This window comes from Phyllobates terribilis, unplaced genomic scaffold (genome assembly GCF_046119375.1).
Source record: "Phyllobates terribilis strain yellow unplaced genomic scaffold, ASM4611937v1 Scaffold_7__3_contigs__length_470593459, whole genome shotgun sequence".
NCBI lineage: Eukaryota > Metazoa > Chordata > Amphibia > Anura > Dendrobatidae > Phyllobates > Phyllobates terribilis.
Window position 1 is genome coordinate 106,349,814 of NW_027362767.1, and position 20,039 is coordinate 106,369,852.

The 20,039-nt window shown below is 45.6% G+C and overlaps 1 long non-coding RNA gene across 2 annotated transcripts in view; it reads right to left on the minus strand.

The window, feature by feature from the left end:
- Positions 1-631: 631 nt before the first annotated feature.
- Positions 632-20,039, minus strand: part of LOC141152920 (uncharacterized) — a 737,638-nt gene continuing 718,230 nt past the window's right edge. For both annotated transcript variants that reach the window (XR_012247198.1, XR_012247197.1), the window contains exon 3: positions 632-1,968. This is a non-coding gene — a long non-coding RNA (uncharacterized lncRNA). The remainder of the gene's footprint in view (positions 1,969-20,039) is intronic.

Below are 20,039 nucleotides of genomic sequence, written 5' to 3' on the forward strand. Positions count from 1 at the left end.
GTTTTTGGAAATAAAGAATCCTCGATGGTATAAAATTAAGGTTTTTATTACACCAATGTGTTTCGGTGCCATACTAGTGCTTTTATAAGGTAAAAATACAAATGTTACATGAAGTATATATTTACTGTGCTAATCTTTTAAATCGCATCCTCAATTATTACCCATTTTCATTAAATCCAAAAGGATTTATGCAAAAGGAGGCGCACAATCTTATTCTGTATAGCTGCAACACATTTGGGACATTTTATAAGAGAGCGGTTTTAACAATTAGTAATAAAGTATTTGATGCAGCCGTTAAGAAAATTTGACCTCTTTCTACTTTGTCTTTTTGACATTAGGCTAAAGGAATGCCAAGTGTGGATATTGAATAGAGAGGGTAGAAAGCCTCAGCGCCAGCCATCAGAATAGGCTTTTTAGAGATAGGATTATAATCATCCTAGTGTTGACCTGTCGAGTACCTTTTGCTGTTCTCTAATTGTGTAGGAGAAGGTGATAATAAGAACACAGTAAAGAGGATCACCATGTTCTCTTCTCACTTTCACTAAGCTGATAAAAGTCATAGGACAGGGACAAGTTGAGGCTAGTCAAGACTTAAGGTTTACTGTCAGGAGCACTGAGATGAGATCTGAAAGGTAAAGGACAAAGTAAGTCCTCCTAATAACTTTCCCTAACTTTAGTCATGACATCTCCTCTAAAGTTACATAAAATCACTGATAAAGAAAACTAATTGTTAAACTTCCGCTTTCAAAATTTCATCTTCTTTTTATCAATATTCCTTTATTATTTTCTGCATAGAGGGTTGTGTATGGGTATATCATGATGTAAGGAGTTGGTTTGCCAAAAACATTAAGAATATTCTCTAAGACTCTAAGAATATAAAACTCATAGCTAATTGAAAATTATTGGGTTATTATAGTTTATTAAGGCTTTTATAAATATTTCCATTCCATTTTGAAATTTGTACTAGTATGTCATTAATTTTGTTTTATGGTTATGCTTAACAGCAAGGTGATGAAAACCACAGTGAGCTTGGCACTGGTTAACAAGTTGTGGAGTCTAATGCCTGATATTCACCCTTTACAATGATCTGGACTTCACTGCAGGACATCCCCAGGTCACAAAATCTGGAGTAGTCTCTGACTGGAAGTTATGGCAGATGAGGAAGATATGGTCAAAGATGGAGCAGGGTCCTACACAGAAGTCAGACAAATGGAGAACAACAAAGCAGAGGATGTGGTTGGAAACAGGTCAGGAACAAGCCAAGGTCAATATATAACGAAAGAACAACTAGTCAAAGAGCAAAATAGAAGTTAAATGATCCAAAGATCAGCATCAAATATGAAGATAAATAAGGAAAGAACCCAGAAGAAAGGAGAGGTAATAAGCAAGATCAAAACCAAGCAGTAGCACATTGTATTATAGAACAGAACCAGGTAGCCTAAACTAATAAATGGCACCTGATTGGTTCATATAGAGCTCACCGTGCTCTGATTGGCCACACAGCCAGATCTCCTGATCCAGTGAGTCTATGAGTCTATTGATATTTATTACCATTTAACGGCCATCGGCACGATATCAAGCCATGGCGACTTGATGGATGAACGATCTGTAGGAAGATCGGTCTTGTGTAAGCCTAGATAGGTTCACTAGGGTCTTCGCCGTTATTTTGATTGTATCAAGTCATCGGGTTGCTGGTCTTCCTCTTTGCTTTGTTCCTTCTATTCTTCTGACCATGATGTCCTTCTACAGTGATTGCTCTTTTTGTATAATGTGTCCAAAGTAGGCAAGTCGTAGCTTGGTGATCCTTTGCTTCGAGTGACATGTCTGGCTTGATTTGTTCCAAGATTGATTTGTTTGTTCTTCTTGCCATTCATGCTATTGATAATATCCTTCTCCAGCACCACATTTCGAAGGCATCGATTCTTCAGTCTTGTTTCTTTATCGTCCAGGTTTCGCATCCATATGTTACTGCAGAAAAGACCAGACTATGTCTTCTTCGGCCTTGAAATATTTCTCTATTAAGATTGTTGAAATAGCCAAGTACACAGATAGACTGGACAACCATGTTCATTTTACATAGAAAGCACAAGACCCCCATTTACGACCTCTATCACGTTTTTTGACTGTGGAGGTCATAATGTTAGCTTTAGACATTCTATATGTACAGTATGTGTACTAATATAAGAGCACTAACACACACAAAAGATGGGTTGGCAATGTCTGTTTAGACAAAAAGATCCAATCACAAGAAAGATGATCCCAAAAAATACAAGACTTCAATGATTACATAAAAGAAAAAAAGCCGACTCTTGACTACATTATACATGGCCCTAGAGATTAGTTTACGTCAAGAAAATAAATTGGCAAGAGCTCCAAAGAGACTCGGGCGTCTATCTGTACAACAGACTACATTTTATAAAAATACAACAATATTTCCATAATAATGAATTCTATTAAAAATTTCAATATTCTACAATGTGATTTCTTATTTTTTTTTTGCTTTTGCAGAACAATACCCCTATTATAAATGGTCGTAAAATGTATTTAAAAATTCTTCTTTTTGAAATATTATATACTTAAAATACAATCTTTACTATTATAAAAAAGATATAAATCACCATATCTCTCAGTATCTATATATGAAGAAGAGTTATCTGGGACTATATTTAAGCCAAACACGAAAATTGTTTTCTGGTCTCAGTGTTCAAGCGTCTAAAAAGATCTAGCATTTATTGGCAAAATCTACATTTTACGAAGACACTCATTTTTTTTCAGGCAGTTCCATGATGTGTGACCAATTATTCCGTAATAGCCAGCTTGTGTAACCCTTAACACCCCGCTCAAGATTTCACTTCAATTGCAAGCAGGCGAGAGCCCAGTTGATGTGCCAATATCTCAATCTATGTCATTTGTAACATTTGAAGCGTTTGTGAGCCTCCTGCAAATCTCTTGTGAGCACCTCTGCTTTTCACAAACCTCATTTAGCAATGCAAGGCTTCTATTCTCATCCCTGATGGGCGGCAATTTGCTTGTTGTTTTTAATTGCATGGAGATGCTCCTTAAGGCACCCAATTTGAGAATTCGCAAGGTTTGCCTCTGGAGGCTGATTATTAACAAAACATATATATTAATTTGAGAGCTAACAAGCTGGATGAGATTCAGGCCGTACTATCAATTTGATCCTACCACAAGAGACACAGAAATTAGATCGGGGAACCTTGTAGGTTTTCCCATAATAAAGACTTATTTGAACAATATGGTGAAGAAATTAGAGAACGCACATGGTAATATGCCAGTACACATGCATATGGCCTTGGACGGAGCAATAAACATGGGAACGTATAATTGTCCATGGCTCCACTTCAAGTGTCATAATAATTGAAAAGCGTTTCTCCTAGCAGGACTATTGTGTGAATCTCAGTAGTGTATCGTAGGGTTACATTCTAGCCGTAGACCACTTGTCTTTCCATTGTGTTGGAATATAAATATTCCGCTCTACAGCTGGTAACCCGACTTGCGATTTCCCGAGTAACGTGAATATTTTCACCCATCTATTGCTAAAATATGTGTGTTCAACGTACTATTTATTGTTGCAACTCTTTTGAATATTTTGACTTAATGCTGGGAAAAAAATGAAAAACGACTCAACAGGATGGCAAAATAATTACGCTGCGTTTTTTCATGTGCCGTGAACCCAACGTAGAGAAGCTTCTATCCATTCTTCAGACATCTGTGCATCAGAGAGAGCATGAGAATTGAATCTTTTCTAATTGTGCACTGGCTACACAATTAAAATCTCACCTTGTGCTAATAACACAGTGAAACCTATACTTAAAACCACCTGTCAAAGAAGAGAGACATCTGATAACACAGGCTGCCTAATGTAAGCAATACATGCTTGTGTTTTTATCTAGTTTTTTTTTTTTTTTTTCTTTTTTCCTGACCTGTCACAGGAGAGTGCCTGTTATCTGTGGATTAAGTACTGCTCAGCGAGAGAACAGCACAGGTAGCACACATCAAAACTCGCCTGCTAATTAACACCACAGCACATAAATATAACAGCATGGCTGCCGGCCAGGAGAAAAACTCTTCTTTATGTAGCAGAACAGCGGCAAAAGGGTCTGGCCTTTAAAGTTGGTGCCATCCAAGAGAAAGTCACTGAGCCATGGAAAACTCTCGTCATTTCAATATCATTGTGTCAAGGGTAAGGTCGTATATATTACGCTTTCATCTGTGTACAAACATTATATAAAAGTATAGATTTAATAAACAGGTATAACCTCTACAGTATATGCATTATTTTTTGGACTATAGGACGCACCTTACCATAAGATGCTCCCTTGTTTAGACAGCAGAAAATAGGAAAAACATTTTTCTTATTAATAAAAACTTCCCTTTTGGGTGTAAAGTGGAGGGATCACTAATATTAATGCAAAAGGGTAGAGAAGGGAAGTAATAAATCTATTGTTAGTGTTTCTTTGCAGTGTGTGTATTAATACCCACAGCTCTGCTACATATGTACATATAGACACACAGCTCTGCTACATATGCACATAGAGACACACAGTTCTGCTACCTGCAGATATAGATACACACAGCTCTGCTACATATACTTATAGCTCTGCTACATAAGCAAAAATTCATACACAGCTCTGCTACATGCAAATATAGACACAAAGCTCTACTACATATGCATATATAGACACACAGCTTTGCTACATGCAAATGTAGACACACAGCTCTGCTACATATGCACCTATACATACACATCTCTGCTACATATGCACATATAAACACACACAGCTCTGCTACATATGCACATATAAACACACAGAGATATAGACATGCACAGCTTTGCTACATATTGTGAGGCAGTGACGGGGATCGTATACGAGGGATGGTATATATCCCACAGAATGTGTACAGAGACCTACTTAACCCATTGAAGTGCATTGCAGTCACAGACACACCTGCGGCTGCAACGCAGGAATGAAGGTGAGCATTGACCTGGTCAGGCTATCTGGCTAAGGCAGATTAGTAAAACCCGGAAGGGCCTTCATTTCTTGGAGGAGGCTACAGGAAGGCAGTGCGGCGGCCTCCTCCCTCCAACCCAGGTTTTCCAATGGCTCTTGCCACAGGTCCTTTAAAAACCCTGCATTAAGGATTAGGAGTGTTCAATATTGGGACCTGCTAGGAGTATAGCAGGAAAGCTTGGTGGGCCTGTGTGTAGCTGAACCCACACCTGGGAAGGCTCTGCACCTGTCAGGCTCTAGGCGGCCCGGCAGTTGCCCACGGCAACCGTTATTTATGGACTTATGGTAACCCGGCTGCGAACCGGAGGACTTTCTGTTTCCCATAAGTTGCTGAATAAAAGCTGTTTATATTGGACTTGCTTGGGTCACTGCCTCAGTTACTGCATGTTGTGAACACCACCGCCTTACAGCATGGTGGAGAATGAGGGCATTGTGACTGAGGCATACCCCACCGGCAGCTGCATGACCACATTCCGGCCTGCCACCTTTCAGCCCAACCCCGTGGACAAAATGGAGGAGCTGTTAAAGCAGCTGGTACTCACCCAGCAGCAGCTGCGGCAGTCGCAGTGGCAACAGCAGGATCAGCACCAGAGTCTCCAACAGCAACAGCAGGAGCAGCACCTGAGTCTCCAACGGCAACAGCAGGAGCGGGAGCAGCAGCATAATCAGCAGCAGCTACTGTACCAGCAGCAGCAAAAAACAAATGAACTGTTGCTGCAACAGACTGCTGCCCTGAGGGAAACGGCCACAACACCAATTCCGGAACGTGGAGAGGCCCGGGACAAGATTTGCTCAGTGTTGAGGAAGATGGGACCGAAGGACGACGTGGAAGCATTCCTGACCGTCTACAAACGCACATCAAAGCGGGAAAACCTACTAGATGGCCAGTGGGCGGAAGTGGTGGCTCCGTTTTTGGTCGGTGATTCACAGAAGGCCTACTTCGACCTCAGTTGGGAGGACGCCCAGGACTACCAGAGGCTCAAAGGTGAGATCCTTGCCCGGCTGGGGGTCAATACGTACGTGAGGGCTCAGCGCGTGTTTTCATGGGCCTTTGTGGAGACCCGACCCTCCCGGTCTCAGGCTTATAACCTTTTTCAGCTGGTCAAGAGGTGGCTTCAGCCTGAGTCTTTGACTCCAGCCCAGATGGTGGAGAGGGTGGTGGTCGACCGGCTGGTAAGGACTCTGCCGGCCGCTATCCAACGTTGGGTGGGGCAAGGAGACCCCGGCACCCTCGACCAGGTGGTCAGCCTGATCGAGCGCTACTCGACCACTCAGGACTTTATCCGGGACTCTGCCCCCACGCGACTGTCATGCCGATCCCGGTCAACCCAGGAACCGGGAAGGAGGTCGTGTCCTTCTGCTGAGGACAGTCAGCACCGTACCCGTGCTGAAGGGGTACCCCGGAGTGAGAGTAGCAGGAGACCGGTTCCCTCCCAAACGGTCATAAGAACTAACAGTACCCCCACCATTAGGTGCTATCTGCTACCTGACTACGGAGCCCATGGACTGCGGGTATAACCGCCGAGTCTCAATATACGCCCAAACCGTCTGCACTGCGAGTGCCGACCCCTCGGACAATGAACCCCAATTGTGCCAGGCACTGGTTAATGGGTAACCCACAGAGGCCCTCCTAGACTCGGGGAGCCTAGTGACTTTGGTGCATGGGTCTCTGGTGGCAGGAGACAACCCCAGTGGACGGACAGTTGGGGTTGTGTGTATCCATGGGGACCTCCGAGAGTACCCAACCATGGAGGTAGTTTTGTCCACACCATGTGGCGACATAAAATATGTGGTGAGGGTGGTAAAAACTCTTCCCTATGGGACTGTGTTGGGAAGAGACTTGCCCCTGTTCTGGATTGTGTGGAAAAACAAAATCAATTCTCCCCCGGTAAAATTTATTACAGGCGCTGTACCCGATGAACCCGAGTCAGGGGTACCTGCTGTAGTGGTGTGCAACCTAGGGACAGAGTGTGACCCCGATAGGTCTCCCCTAGAGGTGCTGGCAGGAGAGGTCGAGCTTGAAGTGTCCTGGGGCACGTTTGGGACAGCTCAGCTACAGGATCCCACCCTGACTCGGGCGCGGGTAAGGGTGTTAGAGGTAAATTGCGTAGCTCAACAGTCCGATGCAGATACTGTATTTCCACGCATGGTAGTCAATGGTGAGTTGCTCTATAGGGTAGACAAAATCAGGGATGAGGTCATGGAACAGTTAATGGTACCTAAGTTGTATCGTCGGGCGGTTCTGGAGATGGCACACTGTTACGCTCACGCCCGGACTGACTGGCGTGAGCGTGATTAATGGTCCCACTGGACCACGAACCGAGAAGTGCCTGGAGGGGCATGACTAGGGGCCTTGCCAGATCCGACCACGAACACACGGCGGCTTAATCGACTCCGTGGTCCGAGGAGGGACATGGGAGGTGGCCCAGGTGCTACTCCAGGTCAGACCCCGGTCACAGCTGTTGACCCACACTGGGGAATGCAGGAATGGGCAGGTTTGGCTGGTATGCAGACAGGCAGGTGCTGGCAGGCATGACTGGTATGCAGACAGGTGGGTACTGGCAGGCACGGCTGGTATGCAGGCAGGTGGGTACCGGCAGGCACGGCTGGTATGCAGGCAGGCGGGTACTGGCAGGCACAGCTGGTATGCAGGCAGGCGGGTACTGGCAGGCGCGGCTGGTATACAGACAGGCGGGTAATTGCAGGTAGGAAAACAGGCTGGATAGGGACCAGTACAGACTGGGATACAGGAACAGAGCTGCAGGTGCGGTGGAAAATCAGAGCAGAGCCGCAGGCGCGGAGGACAAGCAGAGCAGAACAGAGCAGAACCGCAGACGCGGAGGACAAGCGGAGCAGAGCAGAGCAGAACCGCAGACGCGGAGGACAAGCAGGGCAGAGCAGAACCGCAGACGTGGAGGACAAGCAGGGCAGAGCAGAACCGCAGACGCGGAGGACAAGCGAAGCAGAGCAGAGCCGCAGACGCTGAGGACAAGCGGAGCACAGCAGAGCAGAACCGCAGACGCGGAGGACAAGCGGAGCAGAGATGAGCAGAACCGCAGACGCAAAGGACAAGTGGAGCAGAGCAGAGCAGAACCACAGACGTGGAGGACAAGCAGAGCAGAGATGAGCAGAACCGCAGACGCGGAGGACAGGCGGAGCAGAGATGAGCAGAACCGCAGACGCGGAGGACAAGCGGAGCAGAGCAGAGTTAAGCTGCAGGTGCAGAGGGCAAGAAGAGTAGAGCGGAGCAGAGCCGCAGGTGCAGAGGACAAGCGGAGCAGAGCAGAGCGGAGCAGGGCAGCAGGTGCAGGTAGACAGGACAGGGCACTGTTCACATGGAACAGACTGGGAAGCACAGGAAGATAGCTAGAACAAAGGAGGTAGATATGGAGGCAGGGAAACGGGACAAGCAGAACCAGATACACACAAGGTACTTGCAATGAAGTAGCGAGTGGACACAAAACTCACAAACAGAAGTACAGAGACAATGAGTTGGAGTTAGGTGCAGGTTCAGACACTGCAGGAAAAGAGAAGAATCGGACATAGAGACAAACAGGTAATGGGCAAGGACACAGTTCAGACAGGAACTGAACCTGGAACAAGCTACAGGAACGAGCCTGGGTACTCAGCCCCCAGGGTGGGGGAAACAGACTAAAAGTCACAGATACAGGTAACGAGCCTGGGTACTCTGCCCCCAGGGTGGCGGAAACAGACTAGAAATCACAGAGACAGGTAACAGGCCTGGGTACTCAGCCGCCAGGGTGGCGGAAACAGACAAGCTACAGGACAGGACCTGGCAACTCAGTTGCACAGAACACACTGAAAGTGTTGCTCAGGCACCTCCTACTGGGTGGAGGGCGTTTAAGTATCCAGTGACTCACAGCAATAGGCTGGGGAAGCATTAGGAATGCGCACACTGTAACTTTAAGAATCAGGAAGTAACAGGGCCACCGCCCTAAGTAATCAGACAAGAGACATGCACACAGCAAGTAATGGAGCAAAGTGTGCAGCCCGGACTGATAGGTAAGTTGGCAGTCTTGCATGGTGGGAGATGGTAAGCCATGCCAGCACGCCGCCAGGGATGTTACACACACACACATACACACACACCTGCTGGGTGGACACTTCGGGGTTAAAAAGACGCAAGAACGTATCTTGCAGCGGTTCTTTTGGTCTAGGATTTACACGGAGGTCCAAAAGTACTGCGAATCCTGCCCCGAATGTCAACTGACCACACACACCGCCAGTTTCCGTAGACCATTGGTACCTCTGCCAGTGATAGAGGTACCTTTTGAACGGATTGCAATGGACTTGGTAGGGTCCATTGTAAAATCCGCTCGTGGCCACCAACATATACTTGTGGTCGTCGACTATGCTACCCGGTACCCGGAGGCTGTACCGCTACACCACACCTCGGCGAAACTGATTGCACGGGAGCAGTTTGCCATGTTCTGTCGCCTTTGTCTACCCAAGAAGATCCTGACGGATCAAGGGACCCCTTTTATGTCCAAGATAACAAGGGAACTGTGCAAACTGCTAAAAATAAAACAATCGCGCACCTCGGTGTACCACCCTCAAACAGACGGGTAAGTAGAACGGTTCAATAAAACCCTCAAGTCCATGTTAAAAAAGGTGGTGTAGCATCGGCGTCTCTGCCCCCTGCCATGTATGTATGTAATAAATAATCCCGGCACACAAAATAGGAAGACAAGAAAATAATGTGCAAAAAAGAAGGTGACGGCGCGACGGTCCGTATACCCAACACGGCACACAACCAAGCCCGATATCTACTGCATACTCCATCCTTGGGGATAACGGAACACTGTTTCTATTCAAATAAGAATTGCCTATATGCACAGGTTTGCTCTTTCCATATATTGTGATTCTCCCCAAATTCCTAGACGGACTATATGCCATATAGCATTTCGAGAACACTTACGTACAATGAACTAGAGCCCTATTAGGCTTACCTCACCGGGCTATCAGGACCCAAACGTGGGTTGTCCTATTGAGCCACACTAATGGCTTTTCCTGAAAATGCTTGATTTGAGATCCTTGTCACTGATGAAAATCATGTTATGATTGAAACGATCGTCGGATATTTTTCTTGGATATAATCAATAAAAGAACCTTCTTTTTTGCACATTATTTTCTTGTCTTCCTATTTTGTGTGCCGGGATTATTTATTACATATTTGGACCTTTTTCCCTGAGCACCAGTACATTATCGGTTGAGCACAGCTTTATCTTTAATTATTGTAGGAAAAGAAAATCCCGGCACTCACGTGTTGATAATCAGTTGATTTATTCCACAACTCACACAAGACGTTTCAGCCTGTCCAAGGCTTTTTTCAATTGAAAAAAGCCTTGGACAGGCTGAAACGTCTTGTGTGAGTTGTGGAATAAATCAACTGATTATCAACACGTGAGTGCCGGGATTTTCTTTTCCTACAGACATTGTTTTCCACGTGCACCACTCTAGCTATACGGAGTGCCGACTATTCCTTTTTGATATTATCTTTAATTATTGTCTGCCCCCTGCAGGCCGAGATACCGTCCCCCTTACCGCCGCAGTCCTGCTCCAGCATCTTCCGGCCTCCCTTCAGCTGCTTCTGGTGCACGCAGCTTCCCTGGCCCTGTGCTTAGGGCGCACGCTCCCTCTCTCTTAAAGGGGCCGTGCACGCCATCCTAAAAAGTCCCCAGCCAATCACCAGAGGGCTTTCCCTATAAGAGGCACCTCCTCCAATATGGCGGTGCCTGTGCAATGTTGTTGCTTTGTGATTCTTACTTTGCTTCAGCCCCCAGGTCCTCTGCAAGTCAGTCCTGTTTGCCAGTCTGATCTTCTGCTCAGTCCGCTAGCCTGACTTCTCTTCTGCCTGACAGTCTGTCTCCAGTCCAGTCCGCCTGTCTGTCTATGGGCTCTGCCCGCCTGCTTACCTGGAAGCACCTGCCTGTTACCTGCCTTGCCTGCCAGCCCGCTTACCTGGAAGCACCTGCCTTTTACCTGCCGTGCCTGCCTGCCCGCTTACCTGGAAGCACCTGCCTGTTACCTGCCGTGCCTGCCAGCCCGCTTACCTGGAAGCACCTGCCTTTTACCTGCCGTGCCTGCCTGCCCACTTACCTGGAAGCACCAGCCAGCTACTTGCTGTGCCGCCAGCTTGCCTACCTGGAACTCTCGCCTGTCTATCTGCCTAATCAGCCTGCTTGTCTACCCGGACCACCTTGTCAGCCTGCCAGCCGAAGCTCATCCGCTGTACTTGTCAGTTCCTGCCTTCTGACCTGTGGGAGTCACCTGCTCTCATACAAGGTCGGTCCCAGAGTGGCACCTGGTCCCTCTGCTCGGTTCCTCCCTGGTTCACGGAGTCGACTGAGCCGCCATGCGACCTTGGTCAGACCGAGTTGATACTTAGTCACGCCCCTCTGGCCCCTCCTTGCACCGCAGCACAGAGGTTCCACCACCCGGATCCGTAACAGGTGGTTTCTAAGGATAGAAGGGATTGGGACATGTTGCTACCCTATTTGATGTTTGCTGTCCGTGAGGTACCCCAGGATTCCACAGGGTTCTCTCCCTTTGAGTTATTGTATGGCAGACACCCTAGGGGTCTGTTGGACGTAGCCAAAGAGACGTGGGAACAAGAGCCGACTCCACATAGGAGTATAATTGAACACGTGGCTAATATGCAGGACCGGATCGCGGCTGTCATGCCCATCGTGAAAGAACATCTGTTAGATGCCCAGGCAGCATAGAAGTGTACATATAATAAAAGAGCCACAGTCAGGTCTTTTAACAAGGGTGACCGGGTGTTAGTACTGTTACCCACAGCTGAGAGTAAGCTCATGGTCAAGTGGCAAGGGCCATATGAGGTTCGAGAAAAGATGGGGGAGGCCGTTATTTATGGACTTTTGTTAACCCGGCTGCGAACAGGAGGACTTTCTGTTTATCCGTAAGTTGCTGAATAAAAGCTGTTTATGTTGGACTTGCTTGGGTCACTGCCTCAGTTACTGCACGGTGTGAACACCGCTGCCTTACAATATGCACATATAGACACACAGCTCTGCTACATATGCATATGTACACACAGCTCTACTTCATATCCACATATAGACACACAGCTTTGCTACATGCAGATATAGAAACACACAGCTCTGCTACATATGCATATATACACACAGCTCTGCTTCATATTCACATATAGACACACAGCTCTGCTACATATGCACATATAGACACACAGCTCTGCTACATGCAGATATAGAAACACACAGCTCTGCTACATATACATATGTACACACAGCTCTACTTCATATCCACGTATAGACACACAGCTTTGCTACATGCAGATATAGAAACACACAGCTCTGCTACATATGCATATATACACACAGCTCTGCTTCATATTCACATATAGACACACACAGCTTTGCTACATATGCACATATAGACACACAGCTCTGCTACATGCACATTTACTTATCTTAACACACTTACACACACTATACATTACCACATCTTGCAGTTCTTGGTTAGGACGTGAACGGAGGCTGCAGGAGCAGAGCAGCTGAAGGACCTTCCACTAGATTAATTCAAGGACCTTTAAAGTCATGTGATTAGTCATATGACCTGAAAGGTCCTTGAGTTAATCGGGTGGAAGGTCTTCCTGTTGCCCAGCTCCTGCAGCCTCTGTTCAGGTAGCTTCCTCTACTGCTCTGCACCAATCATATAGATCAGTGTCGGGCAGGAGGAGACACAGCAGCGCTCTCTGTGATCAGGAAGGACAACATGTCATCATTCTACTCCATCACAGAAAGCTGCCTCCAGGCTATAAGACGCACACACTATTTAGCAAAAGTTTTTCTTGTTAAAAAGTACAACTTATACTCTGAAAAATATGGTAATTTACAAGACTATGGGCAAGTCAGGACCGGCATTTTAGCGCTATGAGAATGGTAATAAACAGGGTGTTTAATATGGTATATAGGTCCATCATCAAAAATATCTTAACCCCATAGGGGCACATGGTGAGGGGTGATGATTTCACTGTAATGTTTTTTAACCTCCTCATTGAACCCTACTGCAAGTATTTGGTGGGCACCCAAGGGGGTTTAATGACTACTGGTTATTAAATGATTAAGAACAGGTCTTGATGATTTCTGTAAAGTGCTGTGGAATTAATGTCACTATATTAGTGAGTAAAATAAATAAATACTTGTTTCAAACGTGTCATCAATAATGACTATGTCTGTCTGTATGGATGTTTTAAGATGTTCATAATAGAGGCTGGAAGATTTTAAAATGAATCTGCTTTTAGGATCAACCTTCCTTGTCTATATGGGCATGCAGGTTATATTGAATTGAGCAAAATGATACCTTAATATCTGTGATCCACTGTCTTATTCCAGAGAAATACAAATTTTTCTTAATATGTAAATGAGCTGTTAAAATCTATGTGCTGGACATAGATCTGCCTGAGAATCTGCTACCACAGATTATTTTATATACAAAGAGTCGTTACCAGTGTGAGACATGTTGTGACTGACAGTTTGCTCTCCTGATCTACATGTCTCACACAGGTAACGCCCCCTTTCATTTAAAATAATCTCTGGAGGCGGAGTCTCAGAGAGATCTATGTCCGGCCCAGAGACCTTAACAGCTAATTTACATATTTAAAAAAATGTGGATTTCTCTGAAATAAAACATCAGATCGCAGATATCAAGGTGTCATTTTATTCTGCTTTCTATGACCTACATGCTCATATAGCCAGCTTAGGAGGGTTGATCCTACTGACAGATTCCCTTTAACTCTTTTAAAGCGCAGGATTGAATTTCCTTTTCTATTACTATGTTTAACAGGCACAATATGTGGCAGTATTAATTTTAGGAAGTACAATCTGTGGCAATATTATTTTTAATATTTTTAGGGGGCAGAGGATGAGCCAGTATTATTTTTTGGAGGCACAGTATGTGTATTAATATTATTTTTAGAAGGTAAAGCATGTGGCTGTTTTATTCTCAGTAAAAAGTTGGTGGCAATACTATTTTTAGGTGCAGAGTATGTAGTATTTTTTTTTTTAGGATGCACAGTACGTGACAGTCTGGGAACAGTCTGTGGAAATATTAGTTTTAGGAGGCACAGAAAGTGTCAGTATTATTTTTAAGAGGCACCATATGTAGCAATATTATTTTTAGCAGGTACAGTATGTAGCAATACTATTTTTAGGATGCACAGTATCTAGCAATATTATTTTTAGGAGGCACAGTATGTAGCAGCATAATTTTTAGAAGGCACAGTATGTTGCAGTATCATTTTTAGGAGGTACTGTATGTGTTAGTTTTATTCTCATGGAACAGTCTGTGGCAATGCTATTTTTAGGAAGCACAGCATGTGGCAACATTATTTTTAGGAAGTACATTAACAGTATTATTCTCAGTAAACAGCTTGTAGCAATATAACTTTTTAGGGACAGTACATGGCATTATTATTTTTAGGAGGCATAGTATGTGGCAAAACAATTTTTAGGGAGCACAGTGAGTATCAGAATAAGACGTTTGTCACCATGCTCTGGTTGAGGCCCTACTGAAAGTGAAGAGCTGAGATGCTTCAGCAACACACTGCAAACTCAGAGAAGAGGTCACATTGAGTCACTGAATGTCATCGTGTATTGTGCTTATTGTGGATATAGCAGCAAGTGAAAAATGTAAATGTGTCCACAATGCTATTTGTTGTGAGAAAAAGCATTCAACCCTTTTTTTATGCTGATATGCCTATATGGTATTTGCCGTTACTTCCTCTTGTGGTCGGCATTCCACAGTCTGACTGCTCTGACTGTAAAGAATCCTTTCCTGTTTAGGTGCCGGAATCGCCTTTCTTCCACCCGCAAGGAGTGCCCCCTGGTCCTTAGTATGGTCTTTGGAAGGAATAAGTGATGTGCTAGTCCTTTGTACTGACCACACATATTTATACATATAAATGAGATCTCCTCTGAGACGTCTTTTTTTTTAGCTAAACAAACCCAACTTTTCCAGCCTCTCATCATATTAATGGCCTTCCATCCATTGTAATAATCTATTTGCCGCCTCTGAACTAACTTTAACTTGCCAATACACTTTTTAAAATGTGAAGCCCAAAACTGGATCTCGTGTTCTAGATGTGGCCTCACCAGTGATTTATAAAGGGCTAAAAGTACATTGGAATCACAGGTTTTTCTCTCTCTTTTTATACACCCTAAAATCTTGTTTGCTTTTGCAGCTGCTGCTTGACATTGAGTACTGCTGCTCCGCTTACTAGTAATCAGAATACCCAAGTCCTTCTCCTGTTCTGTACTCCCGAGTATATGACCAGTTAAAAAATAATTCATTCTGCCACAAATGTTTTGAGGAAATCTGCATGAACACATGCAGATTTTTCCCAATTTTTGTTTGCAGATTCATTTTACTAAATTTTGTTTTTTTCTACACATTCCTAAAGTTTTGATACAATTTTGATTCTATTAGAATCAATTTACTCATCTCTACTATAAACAAAACAAGTGGGCACACGTATTTTCTTGCTGGTCATGGTGGAGTCAGACGCTCGTGATTCATTAAGAGGAGCATGCTTCTTAATAAATCAGGATTGTCTGATGAGTGGCGCACACCTCCATCTGCCACGCCATAAATCTTACTCCAGTTTGTGCCAGAGTAGTGTTGAGCGAACATGCTGGACACTGCTCGGTACTCGCCCGAGCATCACGCTACTCGGGATGTTCGGCGAGCACCGAGCATTTCCGGGTTACTCGGGCGGGAGCTCGGGTCTCCGCCCTGCATGTTTGGCGCTCTTTACAGAGCCAATGAACATGCAGGGATTGCCAGACAGTCACTGTAATGCTGCAGCCATGTTGGTTGTGGGCATTACAGTGATTGGCTGGCCGCACAGCGTCACCTCGAGTATTTAAAACGGGGCGCCGCCTTCTTGGACACAGTCGCTCCGGATCAGACAGTGTAGGGACAGCGCTGCTGATTTAGGGAGAGATATAAACTGCAAAATAGTTAGTGTAGGGTCTGTAAAGGCTGCCAGAACAAACAAACAGTCCTTTTCAGGACTAATATCCATCCCAGATACCAGGCAGGCAGGCTGTATAGGAGACACAGTGGTTATACCAGCAAACGCTGCATTACAGTCCTGTGTGCTCCTGTTGCTGAAATTGCTGGACTTAGCACCAGGTGTCGGGGGCCAGGAAAAATCCTTTTTTTTTCATCTAAATCCTCCTTTTTTTTTCCTCCTTCACACTGTACAAATACCCGTCTTATTAACCTTTTGGTGTGTGCCCCCCCCCCCCCCCAAAAAAAAGCGTGTCTCTGATTTTTCAGACACAAATATAACTGTTGAAAATAGTCTGGTGTAGGCTAGAGATACAGAAGTGTTGTTTAGCACTTCCACGGTTCAAACCTCTGTATTATTCATTTTGGGCCATTTGTATCTAAAAAAAAAAGCAGTTTGAGTGTGTCGCTCACTGTTCAGCCGCAAATATCTCTATTTAAAAAAGTGTGGTATACCCAAGTAAACAAAAACTGTGGTTTTGCCATCCCACGGTAAAAAATCTCTATTATTCAGCTTTTGGTATTTTTTTCCGTAAAGAAAAACAGTAGTGTCTCCTGACTGTTGTGACACAAAAATATATCTGTTGAAAATAGTCTTGTGTAGGCCCAACATCCCAGTGTGGTTTCGCAGTTCCACGGGTCAAATCGCTGTACTATCCAGTTTTGGGCCTTTGGTATCTAAAAAAAAAGCAGTTTGAGTGTGTCGCTCACTGTTCAGCCGCAAATATCTCTATTTAAAAAAGTGTGGTATACCCCAGTAAACAATAACTGTGGTTTTCCTCTTCCACGGTTCTAATCTACTCTTTATTACCCTTTTTCCATTGATAGTGCAAGTGTAAGCTATTTTACTTCATTTACAATGGGCAAGGCGCGTGGCAAGGGACGTGGAAGTGGACGTTCTGGTGATGGTTCGTGCAGAGGACGGGGCCGTGGCCAAGGTGAAAATGTGCCACAACTAACAGCCACATCTTCTCGCTCCCACTTCTTGACCGAATTACTAGGGAAGCACAGAACAACACCAGTATTGAGAACTGATCAGTGTGAACAGGTTATTAATTGGATAGCAGATAATACTTCCAGTTACCTGGGCACCACCACCTCCGGTCTGTCTTCCACACGGTCAACTCTTAGTAGCCGTGAGTCTCGACCGCATACTCCTCCTCACCCTGATGCTCCTTCCTCCCACCATGCCGAGTGTCGTCAGACAGCAAGTGATCCCACACTTGGACACTCTGAAGAGCTGTTCACTGGTCCATTTCCATATTTGGGCCCCTCGCCTGATACGCTTGAAGTGGTGGAAGAGGAGATCCCATGTTGCGATGCCCAAATATTTGAACAGCCACGGCCACAGGAAGTCGACGTTGGCAATCTGTCACAAGAGGTGGACGATGACGAGACACAATTGCCAGGAAGTGAGGAGGAGGATCGTGGTGCGCAAGTGGAAGAGGAGGAGGTGGTGGATGATCTAGTAACTGACCCAACGTGGAAGGAGGACATGCAGAGTGAGGCAAGCAGCACACAGGGGGAGGGAGGCAGAGTACCCCAACAGGCAGGAAGAAGCAGTGTGGTGGCCGCAGACAGAAGGCAGGCAACCGTTCCCCGTAACACCAACTCGAGGGACGTTGCCAGTACAAGCGGTAGGTCTTCCAGAGTCAGAAATTTTTTAAAGACTCTGCTGATAACCCCAAAAAGGCCATATGTTCCACCTGCCATGCCAGCATCAGCAGGGGTGACAAAACAACCACCCTGACCACCACCAGCATGATCACGCACATGGCAGCAAAGCACCCGACTTTGTGGGGCGAAACCCAGGGTCCGCGACCAGTGTCAGCGGGTGTCACCACTGCTTCTTCCACTGTTGTGCATGCAATAGAACCCCCTGTTGTGTGTGCAAGGCAATCCCCTGTCCATACTGCATGTAAAGATGCCCCCTCCTCTCAGTCTTCACTTGTTATGGCAGTTTCTCAAGAAACAGCATCAACGTCCACGTCCACGTCCCACCGCAGCGTTCAATTGTCCATATCCCAGACCTTTGAACGAAAGCGGAAATTCGCAGCTAACGCCCCACAGGCCACAGTCCTAAATTCACACATTTCACGACTGCTTGCATTGGAAATGCTGCCTTTTATGCTGGTGGAGACTGAATCCTTCCGCAATCTTATGGCCGTGGCTGTCCCTCGGTACTCGGTCCCCAGCCGACACTATTTTGCCCGGTGTGCCATCCCCGCACTACACAAGCACGTGTCCCAAAGCATCTGCCGTGCCCTCAACAACGCAGTTACTGGGAGAGTCCACCTGACAATGGACACGTGGACAATTGCTTGTGGCCAGGGACGGTACATCTCTCTGATGGCAGACTGAGTAAACATAGTGGAAGACGGGACCCAGTCGGACCTTGGGACGGAACACATCCTCCCCACACCGAGGATTGCGGGCCCTATGTCAGTCAGAGTTGCCCCCACAGTGTACAGCTCCTGCGCATCCTCCTCCTCCTCCTCATGTTCAGCCTCCATCTCAGATATCACCACTAGTGTTGAGCGATACCTTCCGATATCGGGAAATATCGGATCGGATTGGATCGGACCGATACCGAAAAAGTATCGGATATCGCCGATTCCGATACCGGAAACCAATGCAAGTCAATGGGACAGAAATATCGGAATGAAAATAAACCCTTTCTTTCCTTGTAGGTTAATTCTACATGAAGGAAAACAACTAAGAATAATGTAGAATGTATTGGGGGAGGTGGGGGAGACAATAAAGGCATAGAGGTTTAGCCCAATCAAATGGAATAGCAGGAATTAATATTTTTTTTAAGACGTTCTGAGTTACGGAAATATTGACTATGTTAAGTATTTTTATATTTTGTCAGATATTTATGTTTCACTACTTCCATGCTCTTCACCTTCTTTTTTACTTCTCCCACACTTTCTCCTTCATCATTCTCAGCATCTTTTTCATCCTCTTCTTCTTCACCTTCTTCATCTTCTTCTTCTTCACCTTCTTCGTATTATTCTTTTTTTTTACATTCTTCATATTCTACTTCTTCATCTTCTTCATATTCTTCTCTTCATCATATTCTTATTTGTGACAGGCATTCCTGTAGTTGTTATCTATAAAAGGTTGGACATTACACCTTTCGTTCTGCCCGTCACAAAAGATTTACAACAGGATTTGTCCGCGTTCAGTTTGGCCTGCAGCAGCAGGTCTTTTCCAGGGGCACCACGAGGAGGAACGGACTCATCCCCATACACTGCTTAGTCATCTTCTGCTTATAATTTAGATATTATCTTTTGCTCTGATTTTTAGTCTTATGCTTAATGTTCTTCCGCTTTTTGTTCTGCAGCTTCTTGGTTTTCTGTCTCTTGTTCTTCTGTATCTTGGTGCTTGTCTTCTCTTCTTTGTCCTCTTGGTCAACTTCTTCAGGGTCATCTTCTTGGTCTTCTTCGGGGTGGTCTTCAGGGTCGTCGTCTTCGGGGGTCCTCGTCTTCGGGGTCCTCGTCTTCTTCGGGTTGGTCTTCTGGGTCCTCGTCTTCGGAGTCCTCGTCTTCTTCGGGGTGGTCTTCAGGGTCCTCGTCTTCTTCGGGGTGGTCTTCAGGGTCCTCGTCTTCTTCGGAGTGGTCTTCAGGGTCCTCGTCTTCAGGGTTGATGTCTTCGGGGTCCTCGTCTTCTTAGGGTTGGTCTTCAGGGTCCTCGTCTTCAGGGTCGTTGTCTTCGGGGTCCTCGTCTTCTTAGGGTTGGTCTTCAGGGTCCTCGTCTTCAGGGTCCTCGTCAGGGAGATCCAGAGTGATTACCAAGAACCATTTCAAAAAGCTTGAACTTGGAAATGTAGCAGAAGGTACAAGAAAGCTGAGGAACTACCGAGAACCAGCTGACGATACTGGAACCCGGATGGGTAGCAGAAGGTACAAGAGCCAATGGAACTGCCGA